Source organism: Pinus tabuliformis, chromosome 6 (assembly GCF_031772625.1).
Source record: "Pinus tabuliformis cultivar Carrire ecotype Pingquan chromosome 6, CPIR1, whole genome shotgun sequence".
In the NCBI taxonomy this organism is placed as follows: Eukaryota; Viridiplantae; Streptophyta; class Pinopsida; order Pinales; family Pinaceae; genus Pinus; species Pinus tabuliformis.
In genome coordinates this window covers 419079942-419095705 of record NC_142292.1, presented here as the reverse complement: position 1 = coordinate 419095705, position 15764 = coordinate 419079942, and positions in this window count along the sequence as shown.

Here is a 15764-nt window from a genome sequence, read left to right as displayed (position 1 = left end):
CTGTAGTTTTAAGGAACATACAACATTGATTTTTGTTCTTCCGGAGTTTTCCAACTTGATTTGTGAAAATAATTGAGGATGTCCCAAGTGGAGTCGCCATTATGTTATCACTCAGTTTGTCCTTCTGGTCAGCATCAAAAGGATACGGCCGAGGTAACCACAGACCAATCTTTGGACTGCAGGGTCTAGCCCACCTACAATCAGAGAGGGCTCTCTCTTTTGGATTTAGCTTTGTTGATAATGTTTTTAGGCTAGTTATTGAGTTCAAGGGGTTTTGTTTTGTTTTTGGTGGGAAGGATGATACTTTCAAGTAAAGAGGCAGGGACAGCATGAAAGTTCTAGAACCATTGGGCATGGAGTCAAGGAGTAGGACTGCTGGTGTGTTTTCTTGGTCACAGGAAGGAATATGGAGCAAGCTAGCTGCGTATGAAACAATCATTCAAGGTAAAAGAGATGGATTAGAGGCTAAGAAATGAGGGGCAATTTAAGAATCTCTCATTCAGATTAGCAGCAAGAAGACAAATGAGCCCTATCTAGGAGCAGTTAAGAATTACTAGATAACAATCATTCATATATGAAAATAGGTCAAACATGAGCCATAACAAAATTCATATTTATGCCTAATTCAAGAGGAAAACATTAAGAAGCCACAGAAACTGAGCATAGAGTGCAACCAAGCAAATTGTAAGCCAATCCTTTGTTCTGCAAAGTGAGCATATGTGAAATCGACATAACAGAGGTAAGGAAAACTTATTGATTCATATAGCAGCACAAGAATTCCGCATTCAATTCTTCAAACCATTAGACACAGAGCAGACAATCATTCCTCTAAAGCTTTTCAGCAATCTTTGATTAAGTAAAACATCTCAGATATCTAGTGCGAGTCTCTAATGAGGATTATCAACCAACCAACCCTTTAAATAATACAGAGGGTCGATATATATAGGGAAAATTATCCAAAAACTAATCTATTACAGCTGACCTAAATAGGTCTGAAAGAAAATGATTACTTTAGCCTAATCTTATCCAGAAATAAATGCATGAAAATATCTTTGGGCTGCGCTGAGGGCAGCTGTATCAAAACTGAGTTAATGTCTGTCCTGGGTAGCCCGGTGCAGTCCTCCTATAATAACTGTGATTTTTCCTTTATCTCCACCTCTAACTTGGTTTTGCTGCTGTTTTGTTGGCATTAATGTGCACTAATCCCAACTAGATAGGCTTTTAAATGGCCTTAATTGCTTTGCTAACTTTGATGAAGGTTTTTAATTTTCACCTGATTTGATGTTGCTGAACTGATACTCTTTGCCGCTTCCTGATACTCTTTGGCGCTGATCCTGGAGTCTTTAAAATCTTCTGAATGGTTTAGACTGTCCCATCGATCCTTCATGGCAGCTGCTCGGCCCTCTGTTGCTTTAAAAAGTGTGTTTGCCCCTTTCTGAATGCTTCGCGAAGAAAAATAGGTCATTCTGCGCCTTTTGGGCTTGTTGGGGGCTGCGCGATGAGGGGCTTTCCATTTTGGCTCATTTCCCGCGCTAATCGCGCATGAAATACTGCCTCAGAATTTGAATCCGGGCTTCCTAAGCATGATTTTCACCTTTCGCACCTTTTTGAGTGATGACGTCAGCGGGTGGCACCTAGTACGGCGAGTGACGTGGCAGGATGACGTCAGCAGTACGGCGGGTGACGTCGCAGTACACGGTGGCAGTGACGTGGTAGGAGGCCGACGCAGGCAGATGACGCAGTAGGATGATGTCACTGGGTGGAGGACGTGGCGCTGACGTCACCCGGGGGAGGGCGGTTTGGCGGTTTCAAGCGCACCGCCTTTGCACTGGAGTGGTTTGGGAGGAGGGGGCTCCGCCACACCTGGGAGGGCGAAGCGTGGCGGGAGTACGACGGGAAAACCGCCAAACTCCCGGACGCTAAACATCGGCGGCTTCGGAGATGAAAAAGCCTGCTCGCCGTTGATCTCGGGCACAGGCGATCGGACGGTTGGCGGGATGGGTAAGGCGGCGGAGGGATAAGGGACGAGGCCCGCGCGCCTTTTGATTAATTTATTATGTGAGGGGGGGGTTTAAAAAATTAGGGAAGTGGGTTATCCGGTTAAAAACGAGCGGGGGTTAAATGTTTATGAGCAAACCCTTAGGATAAGGGCGGAAAGGTGGGTTTTATACATGGTTTGCGCACCGGGGTAAAGTTCAATGTTTATTCAAACGTTTTAACACTAAAATTTAAACAATCAGCGAGAGGGGGTGAGAATGATGAAATGTTTATGGGTAAAGGGGAAAGAAAAGGTTATTAACTTAACCAGATGCCAAGTTAATCATAGGGTTTGAACGTGGAAGGCTAATTTCAAGTTCCTGGTGATCTCAGCATTTCCCAAACCTGATATTATATGGCTATAGTGCCAGGGAGGGGGTATTTAATATTTTTGGGATTTTATATATTTTGCATAATAGGGGATAAGGGAATAGACTAGGGAGTTAGATAATAGAGTTTTAGGAGTTAATATGAAAATGACCAAAAAGCGCTAAGTATGGGACCTTAGGCTATTTTGGGGAAAAAGTAACTCATAGAGTGAAACAACAATACTCCTAAGCCAAGAGGACCTTCACTTAGGCAAATATAATGGAAAATGATGAAAATAAGAGGAATCAAGCAGATCTTGACCTCTTCAGGGAAATTAGTAAGTGATTCGGGAAAGAAGAAGAAGGGGAAGTTAGTAATGTCCAGTTTGAGCTCCTCCAAATGGAAAACTGCCTCCAACTTGTGATCTGAATAAATATGACACTTGTCAACAAAAAGGGATCACAAGTCATGATTCTGCAACTACACAGCTACCTACCCAACCTACCTTCCTAACATTTTTTCTTCCTTTTGGTAGGTGCACTTAGACTTGCAGACCCAGCTTCACAATTTTTCTTTTGACTGCCCTCCTATCTAAATCTACACTTATTTCTGCCAAGGGCCCAGATTAAGTAGTTGGGCTCCTTTGATTCTCTACCTATATATAAATATGCCAAGATTAAGCTGTTTGGATAGATATCATTCTCTATATTCTAAAACAGGAAATTGAAACCTAGGGAAGCCAAGATTAAGCTGTTTGGACTTCCCTTAACTGAACATTCTTAAAAAATGTTTAAGTCATCAAAATTGGAATACAGCAGTGGCATTTGGACTGGCACACTTTCATGGCCTCTTCTTTGGCCTTTTTCTGGAAATATGGAACATTGCATGATGCAAAGTATGACATATTTGGCATGTAAAACTGTCAATCATGAAAGATGAACACCTGTTGCAACAAGAGGCTAACACATGGTATGTGGGATTTCATTCTCCCAGATGAAGAGGATCAAAAGGCATCGCTAGTCAGTACTAGAAGTAGAAATCAACTCGATCCTTCACAACCTACGCCTAAGCCAAAGAGTGTAAGATCAATGTCTAAGGATAAAGTCGTAGGTAAGAAAACATCACCCAAAGTGACTCAACAAGCCGAGTCCAAACATATTCACCAACTCCATCTAAAACATTGATTATTTCTGACGAGATGGAGTATAATATCATAGAAGACATGAAGAAGACTAGGGCTAACATTACCTTTTGTGAATTGAGCAAGTTAAAACATCAACAAAAGCTACTTTTGAAAGAGTTACACGCAATACCTATTGCACCTCTGCTCGCTGCTGTAATCTCACAAGCTTCCCACGAGATGGGAAGACCTCCAACTAGTGTGACTAGTAAAGTTGATCCTAACGATATCGCTCTAATTGGAGGAAGGTCAAGATCTCATACTCCCCCATTTCTTCTTACTTATGAAGTTTTCAACAAAAACTTACATAATTGTTTAGTGGATTCAGGAGCTTCATCTAATATCTTACCTAAATCAATATGTGCAAAGTTGAACATTCAACCTTAGAAATTTGTAGTATGCATAGTTCAGCTGGACCGGTCGCAGGTTGAAGTGATCGAAGAACTAAATCAGGTTACCATAAGGTTGTCATCTAACCAAAAGGTATGTCAAGTTATCGACATTTTAGTTGTAGATATTCCAGAATTTTATGGCTTAATTCTTAGCAGAAATTGGTCTAAAAAGATTCATGGATACTTTGCAACCAATTGGTCGCATATGTGGCTCCCTTACAATGGTAAACCAAATCAGATAAAGGTTGAGCGAGAAAGACATCAAAAATACATAGTAACAGAATTGGAAGGAGAAAATGAACCTGTAGCTTACATCAACAATATAATTGGAAGCTATTATGTTGACTCTTTCTTAGGAAATTTTAATGCTCATACTTCGCCTTACTTAGAACATTCTGTTTTATCTCAAGTTGAAATTTTTTCTCAAACAAATAGTTCTAAATGTTTTAATTTTATAGATAGCCCTGTAAATAAATCTTTATTTTGGAAGTTATTTTTTGACAGTTCTAAGCCTAATGAGGGAGCAGGAGCAGAATGCGTATTAATCAGTCTAGAGGGAAACAAAACTATGTTAACTTGTCGACTCGAATTTGGTTGCACCAATAATACTGCAGAATACAAGGCTTTGGTCCAAGGATTATATAAAGCAATCGGATTAGATATCAAATATCTACAAGTCTTCGGAGATTCTAAAATTGTTATCAGACAGGTACGAAATACTATACATTGTCTATCAGGTCATTTAAAGCATTATCAATATTTAGTACAAGATCTGACTGAACATTTTATAGAATTCAATATTTCATCAATTCCCGGGCTCCAAAATGCTAGTGAGCTGATCTCTTGGCAAACTTAGCTTCCAAGCTCATTCTCTCAGAAGACTATAGCCCAGACAGATTCTCAATCGAATCGATCTTTAGACCCTTGATTCCTGATAACATTACCAATTGGAGAATTTTCAACGATGATCCTGATATTGTAAGCTTCCTCACATCAGAGGGATCTTACACTAATCAAATAATAGATGAGGACCAACATGATAAACAATTGCAACAAGATAGCACTAATAATGCTATGCCAAAATTAGTAGTCAAATTAGAAGACCTATATAATTTAAAAGGCCGATTCAAAATATCTACCAATTCAAAACTTCAAAGTTCAACTCTGAACTATGAATTAGTAAATATAGGAAATGATGCCAAGTCGCAAAATATCAATCTAGGTCTTGGCCTAGCCCCTAAAGAAAGATTAGCGTATGTTCGTCTCCTGAAACAATACAAAAGTGTCTTTGCCTGGAACTACGATGAACTTAAGACTTACGACACTTCTATCATTCAGCATACTATCCCAATGATAAATAATGAAAAATCTATCTAGCAAAAGCTGAGAAAGATCCATCCTAATCTAGAGAACCAGATCAAATCTGAGCTCAATAAATTATTGAAAGCCAAAATCATTTTTCCCGTTCGACATTCTAAATGGGTTTCCAATATGGTTCCTGTAAGAAAGAAAAATGGAGACATTAGAATTTGCATTATCTTTCGAAATCTTAATAAAGCCTGCCAAAAAGATAATTTTCCTTTGCCTCCCATGGAGCAAATATTACAAGCAGTTGCAGGATCATAATTAATGTCCTTTTTGGATGGTTTCTTAGGCTACAACCAAGTTTTGGTCCATCCCGATGATCAATTAAAGACCACGTTCAGAACCAAATGGGGTACTTATGCATATCAAAATATGCCTTTCAGTCTGATCAACGTTGGCGCCACATTTCAAAGGGCCATGGACATCGCATTCAAGGGATTAGTAAACCAATCAATAGTAATCTACTTGGTTGATATAACTGTATATTCCAAAAAACGAGGTAATCATCTCAGAGATTTAAAACAGATCTTCCAACGTTGCCAAAGGTATGGAATTTCACTTAATCCAAAAATGTCATTTTTTGCATTAAGTGAAGGAAAAATACTTGGATTTATAGTGTCAAAATCTGGAATCCATATTGATCCTGACAGAATCAAGGAGATTTCTGAAATACCCTTGCCTCACAACAAAAAAGCTATGCAATCTTTCCTTGGCCAGATTAATTTTGTAAAGAGATTTGTTCCTGACTTTTCAAGAATTGTATCTCCCTTATAAGCAATGATTAAAAAGAATTCAATCTTCAAATGGGGCCAAGACGAATATGAAGCATTCAATCTGATTAAACAAGCAATTGTAAACGCTCCATCTTTAGCAACTCCAAATTTTTCCGATCCTTTCATTTTGTATACATTTGCCTCTAATAGATCATATGCTGCGATACTCACTCAAGAAAATTAAGACAAGGCGGAAGCCCCAATTTCCCTTTTTAGTTCAAATCTACAAGGCATTGAATTAAATTACTCAGACGTCTAGAAACAAGCTTACACTATTTTCAAAGCGATCAAACATTTCAGACCCTTTCGGCTTAAAACCCATACAAAAATCATAGTACCGTTTCCAGCGATAAGAAATCTTTAAGTACAGAAAGACGTGGGTGATAAAAGAGCCAATTGGATTACTGACTTACAAGAATACGATGCTGAAATTAAACCAACAAATATTGTAAAAGGTCAAGGCTTTTGCAAAATGCTGGCTGGAGCATTGCTTATTTCTGAAATACCATCTGTAGAAGTACAAATGTATGAGGTAAGCCTAAACGATATTGAATCATTATACGCTGATATCATATTTTATCTAAAGAACGGATACGCTCCTTCAAATCTAGATTATACAAAGAAAAGAGCCCTAAGGTTGAAGGCTAAGCAATATCAACTCGTAAACGATGTACTTTTTAGGATGAATTATGATTCTGTTCTCCTTAGATGTCTTGAGAAATCTGAAGCTAAAAAGGTGTTGCAGGAACTCCACGATGGACCAACAGGTGGACATTATGCTGGAGATACTACAACACATAAAATCTTGTGCGCAGGGTACTATTGGCCTACACTATTCAAATTTGCGCATAGCTATGTAAGGAAATGTCAAGTTTGTCAAACTACTGCTGGAAGCCAAAAGAAACCATCATTGCCTTTGCAACCAGTCAATATCGATCAACCCTTTGATCAATGGGGATTAGATATAATAGGTGAGATCATTCCTCACTCTTCTAAATAGCATAGGTATATCCTTACAGCTACAGATTATTTTACTAAATGGGTAGAAGCAGTTCCTCTCAAGACAGCTAATGTTGAACATATCATTGATTTTATTGATCAATTCATAATCACCAGGTTTGGTTTACCCTCTGCTTTAATGTTTGATAATGCATGGTATTTCTCTGGCAATGCTATGACTAAATTTGCGCTCAAAAGAGGTTTTAAACTTAAATAATCTGCTAATTATTACCCAGAGGGGAATGGATTAGCTGAATCAACGAATAAAAACTTAATCAGAATCATTAAGCGAACCATTGACCAAACTCATAAGAATTGGCACAAATCCTTAATATACGCTCTATGGGTAGACCGAATAACACAGAAAGCCTCCATTGGCACTTCTCCCTTTAATTTAGTTTATGGGAGAGAAGTGGTCCTCCCAACTCATCTAGCAATGCCCTCTTTGGCCTTAGTTCAATTTATTGATGAAATATCAACTTCTTCCTTACAACTAAGGCAACTGCAAATCCTTAAGCTAGAAGAGCAACGAGAACAGGGTAAAATAACTCATGCGCATCACCAAGCATTGGTAAAATCTTCTTTTGATTCAAACATGATATCTAGAAAGGACTTTCAGATTGGAGATTTAGTTTTAAAATGGGATAAGGCTCATGAGGAAAAGGGCAAACATACGAAATTTCAACGAATGTGGCTTGGCCCTTTCCAAATTCCAGAAATCATAGGTCCATCTACTTTTATGTTACAGGATTTAATAGGAAAAAGAGAATCTTTACCTATTAACGGGCAGATCCTCAAAAATTACTTTCCATAGGAGATTATTCTTCCATTTTTGTAAATTATTTTTTCCTTTATTTTGATAATAAAACCAGTTGTAAATGGTTACATTTGGAATTCACGAAAAAGACTAGTATTTCTTTTAAATTTTGTTTTTTCGCTTGTATAAATAGAACTGATTTAGGAAATTGGTCATTATTATTCAAAGATACAGTCAAAGACTATAAGCCTGAAAATGATACTAGTTTCAACCTTGTAAATTTTGATAAAAAGCGACCTTTAGTGGGAATTTGTTTTATATCAGTCAAATGAAAGGTATCAATAACAAAACGAAGATTCTCTGTAGAAAAACTCCTTCGAAAAACTCTACCATTGTTGTCCAGAGCTATTCTTAAGGAAACAATGACTTCCTCCCCACCTAGGGAATTACGAGCTTCAAGGAATAATCCATCGATACACTTTAACTTAAAGAATAAGAGGTCTCATCACGAGTCGACTTATCATGATCATAGATATTATAGCTTGCTAACTTTGCCAAAACTGCATACCACAACAGGGCAATGACTCGAGATTGTTGTAATCAAAAGACAAGGGGTCTCATCACGAACCAACTTGTTCAGCAAAGTTATAAATCAAGTGAGTGGCACTGTCATAATTTGGCTACCAAACCAAGGCATTGTTCTTTAAGGATTAAAAGAAAAATAAAATCAATAAGTGTGGATATGGATTTCCCTTTAAAAATCATATATTTCTCCAAGTAGGATATAGGATCATTGCTGGGTAAAAGGTAACCCTATCAAGGCTATAAACGCCTGCTGGCAGCAAAGGCTCTACCTACGACAAATGAGCATATTTAAAACTGTTTTACAGAGAAGGCTTTGTTTTTATCTTTATAAACCAAGTAGTGACTGATGTAAATACAATGACTAGCTTTAGGAAGTAAATAACCAAATTTAACATAGAAGAAACAAAATATCCTTGACAGCTAAAAGCATGGTGTACTTTATCTTTCTATAATAAAGTTTGATTTTCTGGAAAAGCTTTATGTTTTGGAAGTTTTGAAAATTCAAAAGAAAAGCAGAGATAATTGGTTCTTCCAAGTGAACCGCCAATTGTTGTGGCCAGCAACAACCCCCCTTCTTATTTAGTTTTATTACTAATACTAAATAAGTGCAGACCCTTATCCAAAAATAAAAAAAAAAAATTAGTGCTTGTATTCCCTTTTTGAATAAATCTTACTATCATAAACTTAGGGGAATACCCGAAAAACAAAAAAAGACTTAAGTTTTATGATAAGTTCTAACAAAACTGTTCTTTCAATAAAAAGCGTCGCATCGCAAAAAGGTAATATATGCTTTCCTATAAACAAAATCCTAAGATTGCGAAATCGCGATGCGAAATCACGCACTAAAGACACTCATCGCATCGCAGCTCTCATGTGCCTCAAGGTGAAACACCTCAAATCGCCGATATGTGATGGCGCGTCTCGCAAATCACATTTCGCAGAAAACACATGGTAATGGATGATTGCCACACGCGATATTGTGATCTGCGATATTGCGAAGCAAATCGCGAAATCGCCTTATCGCAGATCTTCAGGGCTCCTCTTTCGAAATTTTTTTTCCCATAAACTAATGCCCAGTTATGCATGTTAATGATAATTAATGAGTTAGTTGGTAATCATTAATGAAATAAGGTTTTGATTTGATCGAAGGGCCATTTCACGTAGGGTCATATATTTTATATGTTCTTGACATTTAAAGCTTTCCCATCACCTTTTTCTTATAATTACTCTTGCCTCATTTGTAAACTGCAGGAGTGAAGAGCAAAGAAGTATACATAGCAGTGTTTAGAATATTATGGGAAAGAAGGGAAAAGCTCCGAGTTCTGAAGACAAAGAAATGACGCCCTTATACACAGACACCACATGTAACAGAGATGCCGGTGTTACTACTTGGGAAGGCATGCACAGCCTACTCTAGAGTAATGGAGGTTACAATGACTACAGACTCGCACGGGTCGTCTGAGGCATCGATTACAGAACTAGCATGCTCGTTCTTGCACCGGATAGTGGCGAGGCCCAAGATTCTTCCATACACGGACATGGTCAAATGGGTACTAGACTGTCCTGACATAACGGACAGAGAATTTAAAACTCAGAACCAAGAACTCACGGAGTCATTATTTCCACAAAATTTAAGGTTTATATCCTCTAACAAAAAGCGCGCAAGAGGCAAAAAATAGCACTAGGGAAGCCTGGATCGAGAAACGGAGGCAGTTTCAGATGCATGATTAGCACCTAGCACTAATTGCGCATTTCCAGGCAAAACCCCTTGAGAAGGAAAGCCTCTAATTGCTCCATCACCTGCAAACCCAAAAATTTGTAGGAAAAAGTACTAAAGGTGAAAGGAAAAACCTGAACTCTAAAAACAAGTGGTATTTATCAAGGGTATCCTCAAGTGGTATGTAAATTTCTACCAAATGTACAACATCTACAGACAAGCTGGAGACAAAAGGCTCAAGAAAAAGCAGAGTCCATCAAAAGGTTAACCAAGTTGAATTGGGATTCTTACTAGACGTACTTGGTAAAACCACATAGCCAATGCATGACTCTCAAATGTACCATTAACTTTTCCGAGAAGATGGTGCAAAATCTTGCCGATTCCGTTTTCGCAGGACAACTAGAGTTGGAGGTCGGCCAGCCAACTCTCCTCAAGCAAATGTTGAACGCTTGCGACTACAAGGAACAGATACATAGATTCAGTTTTAGTTTTAATTTTGCTTTATTTTTGCCTGAAATGAGGACGGTCATTTAAACCGCATCCTACATTTTTGTAATAAATTATTTTTAGATTTAGCTAGTAGTATTTAAACCCTTCTCATGCATTTAGAGAAGGGTCCTGAAATTTGTCAAAAACTTGTACTTAGAACATGCAATTTTGCACCCTCCGAGGAGGTTTTGATGAATGAATGGAACAAGATTTCTTGATGTCTGCGTTTAATATATACTATTGAAATTGCACTTTTGTACTCTTAGTAGATGTTGGATTAAGAAGAGATAAATCATTATTGCTGAAGCTCATGAGTAGAACTAGTTATAACTGGTTCTTTTATCTCTTAACGATTTCTGCTTATGTGTTAAGGTGATATTCATTTTCAGTTATTTATATATGAATGCTTGAATGCTTGAGTTATCATTTGGCACTTCTGTATGGTGATAGCTATTTATTTATGCTTAATATATGAATGACTTATTATGCAATATGTTTTTCACAATTGTTTCGTCTAACTTTTTATACGAAACGATTTATCTTTATTGAATTCTTTTCTCATAGCAATTGAATGATCTTTATTACCAATTGGCATTAGAAATTATTTTAGATCGCATAACTGAAAGATTAAATCCTGGATTAGTTTTAGAATTAGATATTTCTATTCATTAGAATACAATTGCATGTTGTTAAATTAGACTGAGAATAAAAGCATTTTACTTAGAAATTATTAGAAAGGAAATATCAATTCTCAACACACACACACACATAAATTGGGAAACTGGTCCCATATCCCCAGTCGGACCCACTATACCAAATGGAAAATGAGCTGCTAACCAAGGTCTGGACCGAGTGCGTATCCCCCTTGTTGTAGACCCGATTTTCAGGGCTTCAACAACACCTTAACATCAACCATCTCCATCTCAATTTTTTTAAGATGACTAACTTCCAATTTAAGTTGTTGCTTAGGATTTTGCAGCTTTTGTACCTCATCCTTCTCAATTAGTTGTTGAGACAAGGCATCATAAACTTGATTCAAAAATGATATTTCTCCAACATTGTTTCTTTTAAACAATTAATTTCCATAACATGCGGATTATTTTTATCTTCTAAGGGCTACTTCAAAATTTTCATTTTTTGACTCAGAAAAAGACTCAAATTCCTCCTCCAAGTCATCAAGGAGGTCAATCTTCTCTTGAAATTCATCTGCAAGCATCTGGAAATATTTTCCCATGGTTGATTCCAAATGTTCAACCTTGTTGGCTTTTTTCAGCTATTGAAGTTTGCAACCTATTTTTAAGAGTTGCATTCTCTGCTTGCAATAAAGCTGTAACTGGCTGCAATTGAACAACCTCTTTATGAAAAGCTTCTGCTACCTTCTTCTCACAAAACTCTTACAACCTTTTACCCATCTTAAAAAAATCAAATTGAAAATGTATTAGCCACAAAACAAAGTTGATGATGACAATAATAAGAGCTTTACATTTCCAATCACCACACAAATTAAAAAAAATCCACTTAGATTTGGATGACTAGTTGGAAGCCTTTCATAACCACCCATCATCAAAATATCAAATCAATAAGATAAGTTTGGATGACTAGGTGGAAGCCTTTCATAACCGCCAACCATGAAAATACCAAATCAACCAAAATAGGGTCATTCTCCGATAGAAATCATTTTCATCAAATAGATCCTAAAAACTTTAAAAATTAATATCCCTATTTTAAAGAATATGTGTGTCGAAAAGAGCTTTTAAGGCCAAAGGCTCCCCAAAAAAATGTTAAAAAAAACCCACTTGAATTGATACCAACAAGAATTGTGTCCCTCCAAAATTAGAGTGTTATCACTCAAATATTTATCAAGAACACGAACTACTATAGTCGGCGTTGTAGAATAAAGGACGGAATTACAGATCAGACAGGTCTAATCAATGAACGCAAATGTTCGAGAAGAGGTTGTGCAAAATATATGCCAAACACATTGGAAGTGCTGATCAAACCAAAAATACTATACCGAATCTGTGATTCCTCTAAAACCCTTAAACATTAGTGGAAAAGGCGACAAGGCAAAGATGGTTTAAAGGCCAGGGTTCACAGTGTTTCACTGTGCTCTTAAAAATCCCGAGGAGGGCACAAAACAATTTCCATAACAACACTTGAATCCTTAGGAGAGCATAACAAAACTTGAATCCCGAGGAGAGCGCAAAACAATTTCCACACGTTTTGTTGTTGTGTCGATGTTCAGATCTACAAGATATTGTTGAAAACACATCTAAGATTTTGAGGCTTAGTGTTGATGCCCTGCTTGCTTTCAACCGGAAATTGTTCCAATTGGGATCATCCAACTGGCATCTGATGGCTACTCGTCCCTGTTGATATTAATGTGGGTGAGACTGGTCTGCGCTAGGGTTACTTCCTCGTGGCTGGGAAGTGTCGTGTTATGCTGGCTGCCATGCTGCAAATACAGAGAGGCTAGATTTACATAACGTCACTAGAGGGAAGATCTACGTATTGCCTGGTTGCGATCTGAAACACAACCACAAACCCATGACAATAGCGAGAATGCATTCAACATCCACATCAGATAGAAACCATTATCACTCAGAGATATCATGTAGATCTCGAAAGAAATTTGGAGAACTCCCTAAAACAAAAACCCCATTCAGATTATAAAAAATTTACTAAACTCAAAGATAATTCATTAGGGCATAGTCTACTCTACCTGATCGATTCTACCTGATCGATTCTTAATAAGGATCGATTACAAATGAAGTGAATGTGAAAATCTAAAACTCCCTCCAAACGCAAATCGATAATCAAACCTGGGCCAAGACTCTAATACCATATAAGAATATTCTATTACTCACAATCTTCTGTAAAATTATATAGAGGACTTCTATTGTATAGCAATGGAGAAGACCTAGTGTTAAATGAAAGATAACTAGGACAACTACATGCAAGTCCAAATCCAAATTGGTATATAAGCTTACAACTTGCCATACTTAACTCAAGTGTTGAAAAAGACAAACTCCAATATCAATATAAATCACAAAAATTTAAAATTAAAAATAAACTAATATTTTAAATCCATAAGCAAAATCTAAAATTAAAAATAAACTAATATTTTAACTACCATTTAATTTTAATAGAAAAATAAAATTTTATATAAAAAATAAAATAATTAATTTTAATAGAAAAATAAAATTTTATATAAAAAATAAAATAATTAGACTTAACATCGACGTAATCCACTTTAAAAAAACATATTCAATTGGTATCTATACATGTTACCAATCACATAGTACTATGTATTTATACTTTATCATTTGCTTTTTATATTAAAATACCATTAGATTCACATGGATGAAATGATGACATTAGATTGAATAATTATTTTAATTTTAATATTTTAATTTAAAATTTATTATTATAATTATTTTAAATGTTATCATTTATAACATTGAAGTAAAAGTTTGGTATAATTTATTATTTTAACGTTATCATTTATAATATTAAAGTAAAGGTTTGGTATAGTTTATTATTTTAATGTTATCATTTATTTTTTAACATTACACTATAATAATTTATTAAATTTACAATATAATAATTTTAGATTTAAGATTTTTGTAATCTATGATGTCAATATTAGTTTTTTTGATTAATCATTTTGTTTTTGGAATTTTTTGGAATTTTTTTTAGCCAAATCTATTCAAAATTTGGTAGAGGTTTTTAAGAATCAAGTTTAAGTTGTTTAATCTGTAAAGTTTAAGTGCCTTTAGGGTTTTTCAAGTACTAAATCTATTTAATGCATTTTAAACAAAAAGAAATCACAATCTACTCAAATTTGTATCTGTATTGTAAGATTCTAACCAAATAAAAACATCTCATCAATTAATTAGATTCACTTTATATTTTATAATAATTTTTTTATTTTTCCTTTTTATATATAAAAATTGATAATTTTGAATAAAAAGAAAAGTTATAATATTAAAAAAAAAAATCCAATCAATATAATATATATATATATATATATATATAGTTTTATAAAAAATTATATATATATATATATATATATATATATATATATATATATATATATATATATAGTTTTATAAAAAATTATATTAATATATAGTTTTTGGTTATTTATTTAAATTTAAATTAAATATTTTTCTCTTAATTTTTGGTCTAGTCAAGGTTTCTTTTAGTCAAAAGTGATCATTTTTTCTTAGCAGTTGGAGTGATCTATCTCTCTATTTAACATGTTGCCTTAATCTAATTCTTAATCTTATCGTGACAATAAACCACATTAATTGATTCAAAACAAATCAATAATATAATTATAACCAAAACCTATCTCAAAAACATTAAATATAATTAATAAATTTCTTTTTAAAAATATTAAATATAATTAATAAATTTATCTAAACAAAACCAAAATTATATCATTAAAATGATAAATCTATATACAATCACCTTTACAAAAATATGTTTAAAGAATCATAAAAACATAACACTAAAGTTATCTCTCTTTCAAATTATATAAAACTTCAGAATTAATAATAACGATCACCAACGCAATCCTCATCCTCAATCACACGAAGCGGATGTCATCTTCTCTCCTAAGGATTATAGAGAAGAATAAGTCCTCCAAAGGGAGTTAAGCCTGTATCATAACATAGATAAATTCACACATTTTAGTTGTATAATTTGATTATATTTCGTAAATGGTGAATATTTTTCATTAAATATATTTAATAATATTGAAATTTTCAATAATAAAATAGTTAATTTAATAATATGAAAATCATGCATTATAAATTAGTGTAAGTTGGAAAACACTAAATCAAAGATAGGATGATAAAGTCAAATGGGAAAAAAGCTTTCATGGACCATGGTTGACAAATAATTTTCTCCGCTCGTTATAAGTTCATGAAGCTATAAAACATTTCTTAGTTATAAGTATTTCTTATTATTTGTTGATAGAATAATCTAATGGGAATGTATAATGGACACGCTAAAATTTTGAATCTTCCTCATTCCTATTAAATACAGTTATTTCGCTTGCATTGATTCTTGGAGTGTCTTTATGGTAGAAATTTCAAAGCATTCGTTAATGCTAAAATTTTAGTGTTAGTCATTTTGGACTGGATTAGTTTTA